Raw genomic sequence first — 7500 nt, 5'->3', positions numbered from 1 at the left:
GTAGTAAGGGAAGTGAAGGTCATTTTGGAAAATTTATTTTCAAGGGCACAAACTTAAATAAAGAGGACCAGGATTGGCGCAGTGGTACGAGCGCTTGCCTCACACCAATGTCAGGCCCGGGGTTGCATTCCGGGACCCGGTGACATGTGAGGCAAGTTTGTTGTTGGTTCTCATCCTTGCTACGAGATGTAAATTTTGTATTCATTTCTTACACTCATTTTCCTTATAATTAGTCGCATATGCATTGTCATAATCAGAAAACAGTCAAAATAACACTAGCTGCCTTGAAAAAATATGAAACCAACAAGAAATTGAAACCACAACATATGCATAAAACACTTACACTGTTTAATTCTCTCCAGAATGTGCACAGAGTTTCAGTGCTCTCTGTCATGCAATCCAAGCTTGCAAGGGTCACATATTCTTTTAAAACAGGATGTTGAACGGACAAGTTGATGGTCTTCATTTCTTTGACCTTATCGTGTTCTGCATCTAGAAAGCAATACACATTTGCAAGTGCATGAGTACCACCTCTCTGCATCTGACTGGTAATGTAAATTCTTTCTTTACTGGATCTGAACACTGCTGTCATTTTACTCTGCGATACTCTTCCATCAGAAACACTCCATAAAAGGTACTTGTCTATTTTGTCACTTGACTCTTTAATTTTAGCCAAGGCTTCAAACGAGTGCCCGACAGGATTCTCTTGTCTAATAACTTTTTGTTTGATGTTCTGGATCTTCTTCAGATTTGCCAGACCTTGTGCTTCTGCATACAAGTCACTGATACTTTTGCCCTCCTTCCACATTCCTCTGAGTCGTTCAAATGGAAACTGGGAAGGTTTAGCATATATGTTTGCATGGAAGAATTTTGTTGCTTCTTCTGTTATGTCAGTGGGTTCGTCTTTAGCCACACAACTGTGTGTTCCACAATGATACACTAATACAGTATTGTCACTGAACTCCCATACTTTTTTAGCAGCACATGGGACTGAGTCTGCCTGATAACCACAACAGGAGCAAGCCACCAGGTCTTCTGATATTTTCTTGAACTGCACTTTGTTTGGCTTTCCATAAGACTGAAAGTAGGGACATGTATGATTCTTGCATTTGTATGTTCCACCACATGATGCAACTCTTCTAATGCCAGCAAACCCACTTCTTTTAGACGTGTGCCAGGCATTCCAGGGACGCCCATCTTTGCTGCTGCTCATCATATTTTTTGGATTATACCTCACTTCATAAACACAGTCCCCATCAATATCATATGGAAGCTTTTCAGTCTTCTTGATATTGCAACTGACCCAAAGGGATGGCAAGAGTTTCCTATGGTTACTGTAATTAAATAGAGAATCCATATAATGTTATCATTCAAAAAAAATAATAAAGCTTTTGTGGCTATAACAGGGTTTACAAACATGCTCCTTTCCAACAAAAATCACTACCATTTATTATTTACAATGTAGTTCCATGTGCCTTCTCTCTGGAATGCGAGACATGGCTTTTCTGGTCCTAGCAAACCACACTCACCTACAAATCTTAAGTGTGCTTCCTTAACTTGTCTGTTTAACTAACCTGATTGGGCAATGAGGATCATTGAATCTGTTGTTTTCCTTCTCATTATCATCCCCAGAAAAGGCCTCAGGCTTTGTGTATTTCCTAATATTAAAATGTATTTGACTTGAAGCAAAGTGAAGCAATCATAATTAGAAAACAATAACACTGGGGAAATTCAAACAACAATTTTTTGGTCAAATAAGTAAGAGTTTTTCTTCCATATCCTCTGGAAATATAAGTTTTGATTTGCAATGCATGTATACTACGGCTAAACGGCTGACTTAGTGCATTAGGCAGTAAAAAATATATTTTACTTTTTCACATATTTAACAAAAAGACATTTTTCAAGACTTTTTCATTGAATATGTGCTATACAGCTGCTGTTATGACTACTACTACTACGACTACTAATATTACTATTATTAAGGAAGTGAAATTCTTACAGTGAAAAATACTTACCTATTGGGGGGTTTACATCGTCCTAATCGCAAATGTTTAGCCAGATTGCTTTTGCTAGAAAATGTCCCTGAGCACTGGCTACATGAAAGCTTTCCTTGCTCTGACTCAGAATCTGAGCTGCTATCCTAAATGAAAAAGAACGGAGGCACCAACAGGTCTTTGACATAATCGCACACCTGAAAAGTTGTTTTTATGACAAAGCCCCATAAGAGAACAATTTTGAAGAGGACACTTTTTTTTGGAATGCACTTATTGGATGAGGGTGTTCACAATTGAACACACTAGAGTTACACTGTGATCTGCATTCCCTACTATTAATTGCAGATAAAAGGATTATTCATCATTTTAGCAATAGAACCTGACAAGGACGCAAATTTACCTGCATCAGTATAAATGAAGCAGCTAGGCTGTCAGAAGATAAGTCACTGGAAGGAAATAAAAATTAATTTAATGAACCTAAAGATTTCTGTAAACAATTTATTTCATTTCTTATACTAACCTGCTATGAAAGATAGTGGAGCCATCATCATCGTCAACAACAACAACTGCTCTGTCACGACGTTCACCTTTAACTTTGAAATCACTTCCACTGTTTATGTGAAAAAGGAAGAAATCATACCCTGCTGTTAGGTTTTTGTATTCTGTGTTGGGTTTTTGTGTTTTGTGTTTTCTAGATGTGGGTGTTGGTGTTGGCCTGTCAATCTCTCTAGCCACCTAACAATGATGCGAAAAATTGGGGAGTTTACTAAAGAAGCAAGTCAAGTTGAGTCACACAGAGCAATACATATTTTAAAATTTCCACTTCACTCTCAATATCAATTAACCATGTCTGACAATTACAGAAATATTCAGCCCTCTGCACCTTTCCTACCAAAAACATTTCACTTCAGTCTCGCAGGGTCCTTCGAAAAAAACCTCAACTCTCACCAAAATGTAGTGTTGAATCAATTGAAATTAAAATGTGTAAATTCCAATTAAATTCAACATGAGGGCAGAAGTTGTTGTAAGAGCAGAGGTTACCATTAAGTATTATTGCGTATAGGTGACACCACTGCCTCCAATTCTTAGCCAATGACTCTAACCAACCTGAAGACAGGCACCATTAAATCATCACTGCAGTCACTGCAATATATATGCAAAAGCAACAAATTTACTATCATTTGTAAAAGTGACAAATCATATCCAGTCAACATGAAGTTATTACACAACCCATGACCAAAGTGGCACCCCAGCATGGTGGTGGCACCTGACTATCACGTGACACAATATAGTCATATAGTGTGAAATACAGAGAAGCAAAAATTGATTAACTCATTAAAAAGAAATATTTTGCTCCTGGTGATCAAGAGGGCTTCAGTTTACTACAACCAAGATGTACTGTATACTGAACATCAATGGTTTCGAATGTCAATGAATTTAAAACAGTGTTGTAAGCCGCCTTATCTATCCAGGCAACCTATAAAGTACAGTGAAGCTTGTATCAATCAGACCCCAGTCTAAGCAGAGACAACAGAAGCGTATTGAGAGTCAAGCACACACTAGTTCCACAAAGCAGAAGCACACAAAAATAATGTTCAGGAATAGTAGCTTCTTTTGTTTAAATATATACGTTTTTTTTTCAAAAGTATTGGAAACTGGACATTGATACTGTCTGTCTAATGTGTGTCTCATGATGATGACTTTATTGCATTACACATATACTGAAACAAAAACACTACTTCTTAATGTGGTCGTCACAATCTACTAAACTGTGTAAATAATATAGCCTACACTAAAGAGAATCATCACCCATTTGGCTTACCTATTTGTAGTCTGGGATAGCTTTTCATCACCCTTTTCAAAAGGCACTTGGTCAAACAATGCACCAAAAGTAATCAGAGATTAGGGGAGTGCATTTCAGTGGGGCATTGTCTAAGAGAAGCGAAATTTAGTGGATGCCTTTATATTGACAAAAAGAAAAAACATCAGGTGAATCCCTTACAGCTACGATCAGCATGAGTTTTGACATTTCAGCCTGGTAACAGTGAACAAATATTGCTGCCTTGGCTTAAATACAGGAAATGGCAATTTTATAACTCCCTGACTTGGACGAGAAATAATTCAATGACGCCTGGGATCTCGCACATTTACAATTCAAGGCGCTAAATGCACATTCGACGCATCTCCAGTGTCGGTCTGCTTAGATATATGCTCAAATCTCAACCTCAATAAGGTGCCGATTACATGGCGAGTTTCAGCCCGGGCTGAAACTTTAATCAGGTAATCGCGATTGTTTAGAACGAGGCATTGCTTCAGAGACCCGGGCTGGACTTTCATCCGGGGCTGAAACTCTCCTTGTAATCGGGACCTTAAATGTAACTGTATTTAATTAACACTTACCGACTCCGATTTCAAAGTAAGGTCCACACAATCCACCTAGAAGGGAAATAATCACAAAAAGGGTTCCAATGCGGTAAAACACGACATCACTGATGGTAAAACAAGACACTGAAGGCAAGTTATTTGCAAACGACATACAAGCTCAGGTTATTGCTACTACCTGCTGTGAGCCAGCTCTGAAAGGAGATTCGAATTCACTTTCGTCTAAAACAAAGAAAAGCATTTAATTGCCTTTCCGCTGCAAAACTGCAACACTAAACAGCAAAGAAAAGGGCCATTCAACTTAAACAACAGCGATTTGCAAAGGCTCACCTCTACTTGCCTCCATCTTGACATAAAGAAGAACCACATCACGTGATCAAAATGGCGGGAAAAACCAAAGGCGCGAACAGTATGGGCGCACAAAGTGATGATCCTGGCTCGGATCCTGGCTCGGGATCCTGGCTCGGATCCTGGCTCGGATCCTAGCTCGGATCCTGGCTCGGATCCTAGCTCGGATCCTAGCTCGGATCCTGGCTCGGATCCTGGCTCGGATCCTAGCTCGGATCCTGGCTTTATACTTAGTTTGTCTCACAAAAGAATAAAAAAAAAACAAAAAAACAAACAAACAAACAAACAAACAACAGAAAACTAATAAAGGAGCAGTTAGGATCTTGCTTTGTTCTTTTTTGTAATGTCTATTGTTACCTAATACTTAATAAGTTATAGTAATCGTGTCCATATAAAGTCAAATGTTGTAGTTAGTAAAAACCTCGGTTAAAGGATGGGAAACATACCAGGGAAACAATTTCAAGCAATTTTAGAAAGGCAGCTGGAAAATGATATGGAGAAATTAACGTTAACTAGTAAGGATGATAAAATTTGCATACGAGTTGTTTTTGTGAACGTTTGTGAGCACATGTTTTTTAAATGCCACGAACCACATCGTGCGCTAGATCATCAAATTAAACTCTTGTGAATGAAAATTTCATAATTTGGACCTAAAAATTCGGAAAGTTTGATTAAAAACGATTTTGAACAACTGCTCAGGGTTTTTGCCCACCCTAAGACTGAAGCTAGTTAATTATGCAAAAACACAATTGCCATTGCTTGTCGTCATAGAGAAATGACAGGTGTTGACGCGTATAATTAAAAATTTCTGCAAAATTTACGGATGATTCTTTTTTAGCCAAATTTGGTGGAAATTTTGGTTAACTACAAAAAACTTTCTTTTTCAACTTTTTGTACCAGAACATGCAATTTGAATTTTTCTCCATTTTTAAGGTTCCTTGGTTTTTATGCTGAATATATGCACATATATATTTTACTGAAAAGGCTATTTTATAACCTTTAAAATGAGATATTGTAAGGCACATAACACTTTGAGGACCCATGTTAGTGAGTTTTAAATGTCACCTGGTTGCATGACTAACTTATAAATTATTAATTAGCTTATCAAATACTACATTTGTCAAATCAAGTGAAATATTTCGTTTTCGACGTACAAGCCTGAGGCTATGAATAAGGGAAATTTACTTGGCTCCAGTGAAACGTGTTCTATACCAGGTATGCCTAGACTTTCCGTTGGTCTGTGAGAACTTTTAATTAAGGGTTTACGGCAAACTCAGGAATTTCTTAAATGGGCTTTGTCACAGCAGTGCAGTTCGTTTTGTGTCGTTTTACCATTTACACGCCCCGTCTCACTATACAACTTAACGTAAACTCAGAAATTACTTTAAACCAACATTAGCCAAAGCTTTTAGAAGGCAAAATGTTCTATTCAAACCTTACTTCAATGCTATTTAACAATTAGACCCGTAGCCCGTAATGGCTACAGGTCAATACCCGTGGACCTTGAGGGCGAAGGGTCTAATGGTTTTAGTATCACCCAACTAGTCGGACAGAAAAGGCAATAATAAAGTTAGCAAATGCAAGTTGAAGAATACTCGAGGACTGTTAATAATAGTCCACTAGTAGCGTATCCAAACAAAATCCAGGTTTTGCATTAGTCCACTAGTTGGGTTATACTAAAAGTAGTTATCTTTATGTTTCGCTTGATTTGGTTGCCAGTTTGCAGTCGCTGAATTTGGCTGCATTTCGTAACTCTGCCTCTTTAAGCAGAAGAGAACATAGGCTTCCTGGGCCACTTTAAACCTTAAACGTCTTATTTTGACATCATCTCGCCGAGCTCTTGCAGTCGTCGCTTGCAGGCTTTAAAACATTACCATGAAAGTCTATGTAAGATTCCTGATGCTGCTTGCTAAACATATCCTATTGACTTGAGACAAACTTTCTAAAAGCTTTACTGACAAATTTAAACATGTTGTGTAATCATTTGATTGATTGAAAAAATCATATGACAAACTTCCTATCTTCTGAGAATGTTGTGCGATGTAGGCAAATAAGTGAATATCTTCAAAACTTTCTTGAAGGAAGTCAAGAGCGACGGGATTTTATAATTTCCAATGAATATTTTGCAAGTATGAAATATACAAAGAATAGATAGTGGAAGATCAGGTGTTGTTCCTCGGTTATTCATTTTTAAAAAAGATAATTCTAATTTTTTCGAAAAAAAATACTTATCAAGTTTAATGAGCAAACAGCGATGACAAACTTCAGATACAAACTCATCCTTTAACATTATTTTTTACTTGACCTTTCGTATGCTTCTACATACATCAGGCATAGAAAGTGACGGTTAATACAAAAGTTGAATTTGTATTTATAGGATTACTAAGTTATTAACTATTGAGTAACAATATAGGTGTCAAAAAAAACAAACAAAGAAACAGCAGAAAACTAATAAAAAGTAGTTAGATTTTGCTGTTTGTTTGTCCTTTTCGTCACCTCTATTGTTGCTTAATAGTTAACAAATTATAGTAATCGTGTCTATATAAATTCAAAGGTTGTAGTTAACGGTCATTTCTGAGGATGTATGTAGAAGGATAAGGAACGTCAAGTAAAATATAATTTCAAAGGATGCGTTTATACCTGGTATTTGTCGCCGCTGTTAGTGTATTGTTCCTGACAAAACTGAAACGGTCAAAGAAAAAGAGTATTTGCGAAATAGTAAATAAATGAAACAGCAAAAAAAAGACTGAAAAAAAAAGACTGAAATGAAAAATAA

General features: G+C 37.1%; 1 long non-coding RNA gene across 1 annotated transcript; it reads right to left on the bottom strand.

Moving 5' to 3' along the window:
- Positions 1 to 1231: 1231 nt before the first annotated feature.
- On the bottom strand, positions 1232 to 2142 carry LOC138060407 (uncharacterized). The gene is made up of 3 exons (XR_011134343.1): positions 2016 to 2142; positions 1575 to 1658; positions 1232 to 1334 (listed from the first exon to the last, which is right to left on the bottom strand). It is a non-coding gene; the product is annotated as an uncharacterized lncRNA (long non-coding RNA).
- Positions 2143 to 7500: the final 5358 nt, after the last annotated feature.

This window comes from Montipora capricornis, chromosome 8 (assembly GCF_036669925.1).
Source record: "Montipora capricornis isolate CH-2021 chromosome 8, ASM3666992v2, whole genome shotgun sequence".
Lineage (NCBI taxonomy): Eukaryota > Metazoa > Cnidaria > Anthozoa > Scleractinia > Acroporidae > Montipora > Montipora capricornis.
Note: the sequence above shows the minus strand (reverse complement) of the source record. Positions and strands in the feature narration are given on the sequence as shown.